General features: G+C 41.1%; 1 pseudogene; it reads left to right on the plus strand.

The window, feature by feature from the left end:
- The first annotated feature begins 821 nt into the window (after positions 1–821).
- On the plus strand, positions 822–2,047 carry LOC149247270 (xyloglucan endotransglucosylase/hydrolase protein 24-like; annotated as a pseudogene).
- Positions 2,048–13,054: the final 11,007 nt, after the last annotated feature.

Genomic DNA, 13,054 nt, shown 5'->3' on the forward strand with positions numbered 1-13,054 from the left:
AATAGAAACAGAAACAGAAGTAGAAAATATAGATGAAATAGATTGAAAGTCCTTTTGTAACACACAGCAGTGTAGAACAAGAGAGTTTTTTTTTGTATTGCACAGCAGTGCTGAAATTTTCTGAGATAGTTGTTTTGTGGAACTGAAACGTTCCTGTTGTAATCTGTTATGAAGATCCCTCTATGTGAGGAAGACTTAGTTTTATCTGTTGGTTTATTTTCATAAATAGAAGTTTCTTTCTGTGCGTTGTTGTTACACCAAAAGTTATTTTGTCAAAAATTTCCTGTTGCTGTTACACCGTAAGTCGAAAAATACTTGACGTCAAAAATTTACGTTGCTGCAACACCACGAACAGCAACTGAAAAATTTACGTTGCTGCAACACCACGAATAGCGTTGCTGCAACACAAGTTACAGCAACTGAAAAAAAAAAACTGTGTTGCTGCAACACCGTTTCCAGAGAACGAATTTTTCTGTTTTTCTGAGTTAAAAACAGAGTATTTTTCTGTGTCAAAGACAAAGTATTATTTTGATCAGTTTTTGATCCTGAGGCAAAGTAGAGTATTATTTTATGCTCTGTTCTTGTGTTTTTGAATTATCAGAAAACAGAGTATTACTCTCTGTTCATATTTTTGTTGTTTCGTAATTTATCAGAAAATTCTGAACAGTGGAAACAGAGGATTTTTCCACTGTATTTTGTTTGGAATAACCAGAAATTCCCGGCAGGAGGGTGTTCGCTCCTGTCAGAACTTGTATTTGGTATGTCCACTACCCTGCTGCCAAAAAAGAGGCAATTTGAGTCACTCAATTCCACCATCGGCAATGAAGAGCGGTGCAACTCTTTTAGTATTTCGAACTTATTTACAAGAGTTGGCATATATAAATTCACTTCTCGTTCTTAGTCTGTTCTCGGTACAGGCTTTCAACATCAATGACAATTTCGATATCTCATGGGGTACAGTTAAATTGTTGAACAATGGCCAAACGGCCCAGCTCACTATGGATCAAATCTAAGGTAAAGTATTTCATTTTTAAGGAGATCCTACATTTAATAGTGTATGGATGTTTATAATAACGATTCTTGTTTCTCTAGGTTCTGGTTTTCAGTCCAAAAAGGAATACCTCTTTGGCAGCACGAGCATGAGAATAAAGCTGATCTCAGGGAATTCCGCTGGAACGGTTACCTCGTATTATGTAACCACCTATTTTCTCTCAAGAACGAAACCTTGCAAAATGATTTGTTATCAGTTGATAGTACTTAAAACTCAATTCCTGAGATGTATATTTTAAATTTCAATATTTCCGCCAGACCGGTCATAGTTTCGACAACACACGATATAGTAATGTCAGTATTTTGCATTCATATGTTGTCCGAAGTTTCTTCTTGTGACGAACTCGACTTTGAATTTCCGAGAAACCTTCCGGGAAATCCTTACATTCTTCAGACCAACGTGTTTGCAAGTGGAGTTGGGAATAGAGAACAAAGACTTCATCTGTGGTTTGATCCCACAGCAGACTTCCATAACTATTCAATTCTTTGGAACCACAAACAAATCGTGTATGTGCTTCGACTAACTAAAACGGAACCTCATTTAGAAGTTGTATTTAGAATTTTCAACATTTCTTAAGATATATGTCTTTCCTATTGTGAAAACAGGTTTTCAGTTGATTCTATCCCCATCCGGGTATTCAAAAACAATGAAGGTGTGGGCGTCCCATATCCAAATAGTCGACCCATGAGGATCCTCTCCACCCTTTGGAATGAAGAGGATTGGGCTACCGACGGAGGAAGGGTTAAAATAGACTGGAATGATGCTCCCTTTATTGCCTCTTATCAATCCTTTGAGGTCGATGCATGCAGCGTGTCATCTCACTCTTCTTCGTCCTGTTCCAACAATTGGTGGGATCAATCCGAATTTGAAAGTCTAAACCCACAGCAGCTGAGTAAACTTAATTGGGTTCGCAAAAACTACATGATTTACGACTACTGTCACGACAAGTCTGGAAGGTTTTCTGCAACTCCACCTGAATGTGCATCGAATACTTAATCACAATATTTGGTTACATATTGTAAGATAAATGCAACTCCGGATATTTATCTCATTAATTATTGAATGGGGTCACATATAATAAGAGATGGATTCGAAATGATGTACCATCTCAACTCGCGGAATTAGTGTCGTCCAATCGCCTTTATTAAAGCAGTGTTTGGCCGAACAGAGCTCCCATATTTTAATTTTTTAATTAAGAAAAATCAAAAGATATGAAAATTTTGTGTACACGGCGAGGAGATTTTTTTTTTAATTTATTATTTGATTATGAAATATACTAGCACAAGTTGATATAGCATCGTTTTCCAATCTTTAGAGGTCTCTTAATATTATAAGATTTAATATTATATATCTAATATTATAAAGTATTTAAAACCTAATATATATTTTGTTCAGTACTTTACATACTACGAGCTATAAAGATATTATAAATTTAATATGTAATTTTATACAGCAAATTAGTAATGTAATTTAATTTATTTTCATCCTGTAATTTAATATAAAATATGTATTAATACTACAGTTTAAAATTAATACAATCTAATATTAAATTGAAACCATAGTATCGAGACATGAAATTAATAAATTTACAGTTCAAAAATAAAAATAAAAACTAACCTAAAATGAAGTATTGGAAGTTTCTTCATCTTAAACAAACTTTATTCCAACGAAACCCTCAAAGCTAGAGGTCAGCAAAACCATTTTTGAACATTTCAACACGGTGGCAATGAAACCCCGTGTAGAGAACAAACAACCACATTTATTCATTTTTATTTTTTTAGGCATTCATTTTATATTAGGGCGGGCGCGATCCTGTTATTTTCACTGAAAATCTTATTATTTTCCTTCCTAGGAATGGCATTTTCAAGTGGGATAAACTAATTTCTTCCTGGAATGGTCCTATTCCCTTGTGGAAAGATGCACATGACCTTCATTTGCCTGTCTCGCTTCTTCAAGAATGGAAATCAGTTAAAGATGCTTGTTGCAGCATGGGAATCCATCGCTCTGGAACAGTGGACCAGCTTACATGGATTGTTCCAAATGCGAAGTCGCCTGCTAGTGTTAAAGACATATATGCTGATATGATTTATTCCAAGGCTTCAATCTCCTGCTCTATATTCCCCCAATGCTTCTGGAAATTGGGATGCCCTCTCAAAATGATCTTATTCTCGTGGCTGGTCTTCAACAACCGCAATTTGTCTTGGGACAATTTGAGGAAGAGGAGCTGGCATGGTCCGAGTCGATGTTCCATGTGTGAAGCTGCGGAGGAATCAAACCTTCATATGTTCTTCCAATGCGATTCTTCCCTTCAGATCTGGTACGAATTGTCTCTGCTTTATGGTTTTCCTCATGTTGTTTTTGTTTCAGTCCAGGTTGCTTTTCAATGGTGGTGCGCGCAAAAGGATACTTGGCGCTCTCTGTTTATCATAGTCTTATGGAGCTTATGGAAATGGAGGAATGCCAAGATCTTCCAAGACTCAAAAGAGCCTCTAAAATCATCCATGCATCATATTTTGTCTTCTCATGATATGTTGCATGTTAAACAGCACAAGATGAAATCGGATCGCAAAAAAGAGGTGGCAGATCCTCTCAATTGCATGCCCTGTGCTTTCTTTGATGGGGCCGAACAGAATAATATCTGTGGATGTGGGGTCCACGTCATCATGGACGAGAAGCTGCAATATTTTTTATCTTGGAACGGGGGGAGTGGTACAAACAGCTTGGTTGAAGCAAGGGCTCTTGCTGGACTGCTTGCCTTCTATGTGTTTTTTGAGATTCAAAACATTTCATTATTTGGTGACTCAAAATCCATGATTGACCATGTTAGGGGAGCATGCCTGTTGTGGGGGAAAGTATCCAACTCGGAATGACCCTAACCCACTCTAAGGGTGACAGTTCCTTAGCAACAGCTGAAAGCAAAGCTATCTAAAGTTTCTTCTTTATGACATGCAAGAGATACAATGGATAGATCCACTTACCGATGTCTTGCGCAAATGGTCGATCCAATCTCCTTTGTTTGCCTCTTGCTCCCAGCTCCAAGTCTTTTCACGGGCCCAGCTACACGAGATCCTGCAAATAAGACAAAGAAAAGGAAACTATAAGAAGCATGCATGCATAAATGATTCAAGGATTAGCATAAATCAAAGACGCAAGTAAGACAATTCATCATTGAAACACATGCGAATAGAAGAACCTCAAATTCTTTATTAATATATGGAAGTAAGGTTCAGGCGGTGATACAACCATGCGAGGTCCAATCCAGCATCACCTTCCCGACGGAGAGAAATCTCTTCTTCACCTCCCTCAAGCAATCACCCAATACTCTCAACTGCAAACCAACAGCGATTCTTTGCACTGAATTCCGCCCTTCTAGATCCCATGGGATGAGATCCTTATATAGAGTTTTGGAGTGAAGATAAGCCAGCTTGATGTGTGACTTGTTGTCCTCTTCAACCCCAGTTGTTCTTCAGTCCTTCACTCAGAGTTTCTGCCTTCCACTTGGAGTTTTAGAAGCTCTTAACTCATCATTAGGCGAATCTTATGATCAAGTGTCTTTTTAGAAGCTTCCTGGGCACTGGCACTTTGAGAAAAAGATTCCTCCACATGTCCAAGTACGCCCAGCGCAGGTAGCATTTGTTCTACCTGCTATGCATAGCAGGTAGCCTTTGTTGTACCTGCTATGCAGCGCAGATGCCTAGTGGAGCAGCTGCTTTGATCCAAAATTGACCTGTTTTTGAGTGTTTTTCAGTGGAGAACTGAACTGTAGTGTTGTGGTTTGCTGACCTTTTTCTTCTAAGGGTAAGAACAACATGTTTAGGGACTTTGGATCCCTTAGATTATTGACATTTCATGCCCTATGCTGTAAGGCACAAAAATGTCTATAACAGTTGCCCCCTAAAGTATGAGGTCGTTTATCGGGTGAAATGCTTTATTAGGAGGATCTGAAGTTCATTCAATCGCCGGGAGGTGACCTGTAACAAAATACAATACAATACATTATCTTTTCATACTTTCTTTTCATGATCTAGCTGAGGCGGGCATTTCCCATGCTCAGCTTTATAAATACATTTGTTGTACATAAACAGACGATCGTCTGATAATAGACGGATAATTCTCTGCTTTTAATTATCATCCTTTTAGTAGGATGATCATCTGCTGCACATGTCTATGTCTTTATCTCCTGAATATATATCGCAGCCCGGATGGATGAAACTAGATCCGGGGTCTTCAAACTTGTCCGATCTTCACATTAGTACAAGTCGATCCATGTGAGAATTTCTTGAAGTCGAACATGGAAAGACATCGCTTGATTACCAGTCAATAATGTAAACTGTTAACAAGCACGAGAGGAATCACCGATAATGATGATGACCCTCAAGGTACTGCAGCACAATTCACGTGGTGTGAATATAGGATCTGACGTCGAACACCACGCAAAGTCTCCTGGTAGAAGGTCATTAATGTATACCTATCGCCGGGAGTGAGAAACTTGCCATTGAGGCATGCAAGCTTCAAAGTACTGAGGGGGTGTTCCTAGATCAACTTCTTGGATAATGAGCTGATGTCGACAAGAAGTGATCCGTCAAAGGAGGGCCTTAATGAATCCCACATCAGTGACACGGAACGGAGCTAGTGATGATTGGTGAAAACGATCTGTGAAATATGATTCAGGGTGGCGGTCATGGAAGGATGAAAGATGATGTACGGTAGTGGATGGGACCCGGTTGACACTTTCTGAATGACATCTCTTGAACATATAACGACACTGATGAGATGGATCGGTAGCATTACCCCATGTATGGATGGTATGGCGAGACCATGGTGAAGGGACCGGTGAATGATAATAACCCAACCCGATATTTACGGAGGCAAAAGTGTCATGTTCAAGAGCGACTTGCTACCATTAAGCTTTGAGGTTCTTCCCAATTTTTCCCCAGTCATTTCTGACCAATACCTCTTTATTTTTTGACAAGCTTGAGGAGGATAACATATGCTTGATCTATAACCTGCCCTTCGGGCAAGCCCATCGCTATGTTTTTAATGAGCCTAGCGATAGGGAAACTCGTCCTTGTCTAAAGACAAGTTTGTCGCTATCTAATATTTTAACGAGCCTAGCGACAAAGACAACTCAGTTCTTTTCATTTTTAGAGAGTCTGAAAAGTGTACATAAAGTAGACTCCAGGGGTCCTTTTTCGTCATCTAATCCCTTAAGTCCGAAAAAGTATAAAACAATACAGAAGGGATGAATGTTCGATATCTTTATCGAGCCGAACTAGACAAGCGCTCGATCTTTTTGTGCAATAATCCCTCAGGTCCAAAAAGATTAAAATCTAGAGGAGGGATAGCTCTTCCAGTCCTTTTAACGAGCTGGAAGGCCAAAACTCGGCAAACTTTTCATTTTTTACGAGTCAGTGAAAAGAGCTCAAAGAAGACTCGTCTTTTGAGGAACGAGTGATAAACAGGGATAGCAACAGATTCCAGGTACAGGTTGAAATTTTCCAATCACGACAGTATTACAAGGATGGCTAAGTGAGATCACTCTTCGCAGCTGTTCCTCAAAATAGGTAAACAATCAAGTGCATGTGAATGATCAGCCAAATGAAAAATGGAGGTGACGGTGCACAAACACGACCAAGGCTTTTATGGCTGATGAATTTACGGTCTCAAATGGTTATTTACCGGTTCATTTTTTCTGAATGAGCTTGAACACTGGGGGAAGCATGCTCACAAGCTTACGTTTATTTTTTAACGAGCATGAATTTCCACATTAAAACTGCTCGGATCTTGCGTTTATTTTTTAACGAGCATGAACTTTGCCAAAACTGCTCGTTTTTACCAGTCATAAAGTAGTAAGGTCTCATGGAAGATTCCTATTTTTTAAGGAGCTTCATCTCCCTACGCTTTGCTCCATATCCTCTCTTCATGCAAGCTGGGTATCGGCCTATCCTACGGGTTAGAGGGGTTAGTCCTACCTAAAACTAAAAAGCCGCCCGTGCTTGCCTTCCAAGAGGTTTGCATGCCCCCAGGTATAAAGTATAATTTCAAGGTTGCCCCTCCTTTCCCCTACTTTTGGTTTTCTTTGGGTGTTCACAGCTACTTGTCATCTCGTCAGTCCTAATGTTAACGATACTTGTCTTCTCGTTATTTTTAACGGGTCTTACGCGGTACTTGTCTTCTCGTCAGCCTAATTTTTAACTGACCTTCGAGAGATCGCAAGAGAACAGCTACTTGTGACAAGAGAACAGCTACTTGTGACAAGAGAACAGCTACTTGCGACAAGAGAAGAACACTTCTCTATAGACAAAACATTGGTAGGTTTGAGGGAGGCTTACCTCTTTCAGGTTACCCAAAGATTGGTTTTATTTGCTGCCGCAAATGAAACTCTTTCTTCGGCGATGTCTATCATTAGGTTATCCAAATATGGTTACAATTTGTTGCAGCAATAGAATCTCTTTCTTTGGAGGCTGCCCCTACTTATCCTCTAAAAAATTCATTTTAATGGGTGAGGCTTGCCTTTTACCCAAAGATGGTTACCACTTGCTGCCGCAAACGGATCCCCTTCTTTGGCAAAGCCTACCTATTTAGACAAAGGTGAATGACGACGCTCCGCCACACACTTAACTTTAACGAGAGAATCTTATTCTAGAACAACTCCACTCCCAATTACCCCTTCTGAGAGCCCATCTCTCTCTTTGTCTTCTTGTCCTTCTTCTCCATGAAGATGGCTCAGAGGAAGATTCACAAAGATGAAGGAGGGGATGGGGTACGGACTAGTCATATTCTCCAGCGGAAATTCTACTTTACACCCAAGGTTTTTTCTGCCTCCAGAGCAGACCAGGATGCATGCCCCCTGGGTTCCGGCCTTCCTTTCCTGAATCACTCGCCTTCATCAGGAAGAAGAACTGAAGGTAGAGACCTTTCTTGATCAAATAGACCATTCAGGATAGGTATGTGGCTATTTGCGATGCGTGATCCCGGAAATGAAAGTTGGTCTACGAGCTTGACCATTCTTCCTTCGTATGGAAAACACATTATTCGAAAGAGAGAGGAGACTATTGCTTCCATGCAATATATGTAGTCCCGTCCAAGGAGTAGGTTATAATCCAAGGGTCCTTGGACGACCATCAAATTCATCTTGACGGCCTTCCCTTTCAAGGTAATAGGCACATTAGGTAGAATCCCTAATGGTCGACTGGTTCCTCTGTCAAAACCCGAGAGATTTCTTGTCTCAGGCAAAAGCGTCGGGCAACCCAGTGCTTTCCAAGCAATAGAGGACAGAATACTCACAGATGCCCCTTCATCAATGATAGTTCCAGCCATCACCATTTTGTATATTTGGACTATAATTCTAAATGGTATACTGGTTGGTAACCGGGGTCTGCCTAGTTGGTTCCAATCAAAGGACGCAACTAGGTTGCTTGGTGGTGGGACCGAATATACGGCCGGATATGATCCTGACGATGCTCCTTCCTGCGATAAAGGAGTGGGCGCATTGCCCAGATGCTCATCAGGATCGGTGTTGACGAAAAGAATATGGACGGTGTCATCCTTATTCTCTTCGGTAGGGGTGTCAACTGAAGATGAATCCTCAGTGACTGTGGTATTTGAAGATGAAACTTCTGAAGGGAGAACCGGGTCAACTGCCGTTTCGACCTTTGGACTTTCGTCCGGTCCGATTTCAGTAGGTTCACTTTCAGCGACTGACACTTCAGCTGGCCCTATGAGCGAGGCAGCTGTATTTTCGACCAACGAAGGACTTGGCGCGAGTTTTTGATATCCAGGAGGAAGTAGCACCGGTGCCACCGATTGATCTTCCAAAACTCTCTTTGCTTCGTCTAAAAAGGGACAATGGCGAAGGGTGTGATTGCCTTCACACAGTTCGCAGGGGAATCTCATTCCCCTTCGTCGTCTGCGACCTTCACTTTCGTTGGTCGACGGTAAGCATTCAACCTGGTTGTCAGAGGTTGACGCTTCCGGATCGTGCAAACGAGGGGACCAGTCCCTTAGTATCCGGGGAATACTGGGACAATCACTGTGGAAGTGGTCTCCTCTACATATGACACATGGCGATTTGGGCCCGGTCCGTGCTGTGTGTGGGTTTTCGTTAGATACCTTTTGCTTGCCCCCAGGCGCCTTTGGCTCCTTCTGCTTCTTTTCTTTCTTCTTCTTTTCCTTCTTCTTTTCTATGGGAGCTGCGCTTTTGGCGGCTTGACCTTTCGAAGAAGAAGGATCGGAGGAAGGCTCATAGGAAGTGGAAGGCTGGAGGGTAGCTCTAGACGGGTCTAACTGTTGACTCGACTGTTTAGGAACCGTGGTGGTCTGAACTACAGCGGTTGAGAATAGCCAAACTGGCAGGCCAATTGTCAGTCCTGGAAGCAACAATGTGGCCATGTGGGGCGCACCAACTTCTCCCCAAGAGGAGAAAGGGCTAGGGGTCCCATCATGCGGAATCCCTTTGTTGGTGTGCTCCATGTTCTCAACTTTTAAGATCAACGTAGGAATCAGGGGTAATTATGTTCCATTTAAGATGAATTTTATATGACGACGCTTCAGACACAACTTGCTTTTTCACTTTTTAAGAGTCGAGAAAAAGCTAAAGATGACTCTAGTCTCCTTCGATGTATTAACGAGCCTGAAGTGACAAATTCTCGGATGGACTTTTTCAGTTATAGAGTTTGAAAAAGGCCAAAAGAAACTACTCTGGAGTTCTAGGCAAGGGTGTGCCAAACCTTTCGCGAAACCACAGAATAGGTTTTACGGTACGAGTGGTCGATCTTCGTGAATGCTGTGTTCACTGCATCGCGATCAGTAGGGCGGCCGACACGGCTTCCTATGGATAAAGGCTTTGTTCCTATAGGGGTCCCCCAATATACGCGACGGTACGCGGGGGCACAAGTCCGTATTAGTGCTATCGTCCCTCAGGAGGAATCACCCACCTTCGTAGAGATCGATAGTCACTATGTTTAACGACGCCGGTTCACGTCTCTACCTAGACCTCTACTGTGTTTCGTTATGTTTCAAAGCATTGTTAGATGAATTCAGTTCTTTTTAGGTTGATCTTGCTTAGCAGTTTGCCTTTATGGATCACCACGTGATGTATGAGACAACTCCTAAATGCATTCTAAGAATGATAAGCAAGCTTTTTCAATTCTTTCAACTTATGAAAACCTTAACTACTGAAGGAAAAGAAAGACATCATCTTTTCAAACAGATCATAGAGCACACACTGATGCACTTTTCCTAAATCGACATGCAAACTGTCAAAATGCACATGCACAATGCAAGTATTTCTTTTCTTCTTCCTTCATGTTCATGTATACAAAAAGAAAGTTGTTGTATAATTTCGAATTCTTTTTCAAGCGTAAGTAAACAAGTTTTGTCCAATAATCAAAAGAACACCTTAATATTCACTCGTTTCAACACAAGAAATAATGAAATTCGAACCATATAACGAAAGAAAATGCTCAAGCAGCTATGAACAGCAATAAACTAGCTCTTAGAATCACAACGACACTTTCTCACAGGTCTAGATCCAAGAGGTCATAGCAAGACTGGTTCGCTTTCGCTATGGGAAACAGTGAATGACAGCAAGAAATACAATAAGAACAATCACGATTTCTTCATACAACTGAGGGGGGAATGAAGGCAAAGAGAAGTGGTTTCAGCTGGGTATACAGGTTGACAACAGGCTGCAAAAACAATACTGAAAACTGGGCAACAGACAGTGGAGAATCCAAGTTGCACAAGGAAAAACTAGATCAGCGCAGGTGCTGCACTGTCAATCTGCGATGCAGCGTAGGTAGCCCCTTCGGGACCTGCGATGTCAGTGCAGGTAGCCTTTGTTGCAGCTGCACTGATGAGACAACTCTCGTCTCTCTCAGATTCCGGCTCACAGTTTGCTAAAAAATGAACGGTTTTTGGCCAAATCAGTTGTTATCAGTCAAGTATACTCTAGAGGATGATTAAAGGAAGATGAACACTATCACAAAGAGCTAAAAAGAGTCCTTGTGGATCTGCTCTTCAACTCATAAACATGCCCAGCACTGGGCTAGAGTAGCTGCCCTCTACTTTGCATTCGAAGGACTCGCATGCAGTTCGATTCAGTACTCTTTTGTTTAAGAAATGAATAGCAAGAAACACAAGCTACCAACAAGACACGATCCCCAGTGGAGTCGCCAGTCTGTTGTGGGGGAAAGTATCCAACTCGGAATGACCCTAACCCACTCTAAGGGTGACAGTTCCTTAGCAACAGCTGAAAGCAAAGCTATCTAAAGTTTCTTCTTTATGACATGCAAGAGATACAATGGATAGATCCACTTACCGATGTCTTGCGCAAATGGTCGATCCAATCTCCTTTGTTTGCCTCTTGCTCCCAGCTCCAAGTCTTTTCACGGGCCCAGCTACACGAGATCCTGCAAATAAGACAAAGAAAAGGAAACTACAAGAAGCATGCATGCATAAATGATTCAAGGATTAGCATAAATCAAAGACACAAGTAAGACAATTCATCATTGAAACACATGCGAATAGAAGAACCTCAAATGCTTTATTAATATATGGAAGTAAGGTTCAGGCGGTGATACAACCATGCGAGGTCCAATCCAGCATCACCTTCCCGACGGAGAGAAATCTCTTCTTCACCTCCCTCAAGCAATCACCCAATACTCTCAACTGCAAACCAACAACGATTCTTTGCACTGAATTCCGCCCTTCCAGATCCCATGGGATGAGATCCTTATATAGAGTTTTGGAGTGAAGATAAGCCAGCTTGATGTGTGACTTGTTGTCCTCTTCAACCCCAGTTGTTCTTCAGTCCTTCACTCAGAGTTTTTGCCTTCCACTTGGAGTTTTAGAAGCTCTTAACTCATCATTAGGCGAATCTTATGATCAAGTGTCTTTTTAGAAGCTTCCTGGGCACTGGCACTTTGAGAAAAAGATTCCTCCACATGTCCAAGTATGCCCAGCGCAGGTAGCCTTTGTTCTACCTGCTATGCATAGCAGGTAGCCTTTGTTGTACCTGCTATGCAGCGCAGATGCCTAGTGGAGCAGCTGCTTTGATCCAAAATTGACCTGTTTTTGAGTGTTTTTCAGTGGAGAACTGAACTGTAGTGCTGTGGTTTTCTGACCTTGTTCTTCTAAGGGTAAGAACAACATGTTTAGGGACTTTGGATCCCTTAGATTATTGACATTTCATGCCCTATGCTGTAAGGCACAAAAATGTCTATATCAATGCCGCATCAGATGTCCTCATTTATCAGGATGGATGGATAGGATTATGTATTTCTGGAATAACATGGATCAGTGCTCAATTAACCACATCCTCCGTTCCCAAAATGTTCATGCTGACCGTCTATCGAAGGAAGGACTGTCTTTAGAGCCTGGTTCTTGGTCCTTGATGATTTCTGATGATGATTGTTCTTGCTTCATCCAGGATTTTTCCATCCCTGGACTATGATCTGACCCTTTTGTTTCTTCCTTATCCTTTCTGGCTACTCAGTTAGCCTCTTTTTGTTATAAGTATTCAGTCATCTGTTAATCCTGGCATTTGTAAAGACTGTTTTTGCTCTGATTTTGGCATAATGAAGTTTTGATCTCCTTAGGGAGATCCTATGTCTGTAAGTTTTGTTTTTCATATGCTCGCAAGGACGCTAGTTTTGGCCCTTGCTGTCTCTTATATGTACTCTTTATATTGACTCAATATAATACTATGATGATTTTTTCTCTCTGAAAAAAAAAAAAGGGGTAAGTTTCACCCATGATGAATCATAATTTTGAATAGTTTTATATGATTGCCTTTTTCTATAGTTTTAAATGAGTAAAAATGTCATGTACAATGAAAAATAAAGGTTTACATGGCAAATGAATAGATTTTGATTTCAATAGTTTTCTAATTTTCTATAATAGTTATGACTCTATATGTTATGTTGGAGAATCTAATTCCAACCACCTGTTAAGTGTCAAACTGTCCCTCCAAGTGTCCCAGTTTAGTTTGAGTTAGTTGAG

The sequence above is a fragment of the Pinus tabuliformis genome, chromosome 7, assembly GCF_031772625.1.
Source record: "Pinus tabuliformis cultivar Carrire ecotype Pingquan chromosome 7, CPIR1, whole genome shotgun sequence".
In the NCBI taxonomy this organism is placed as follows: Eukaryota; Viridiplantae; Streptophyta; class Pinopsida; order Pinales; family Pinaceae; genus Pinus; species Pinus tabuliformis.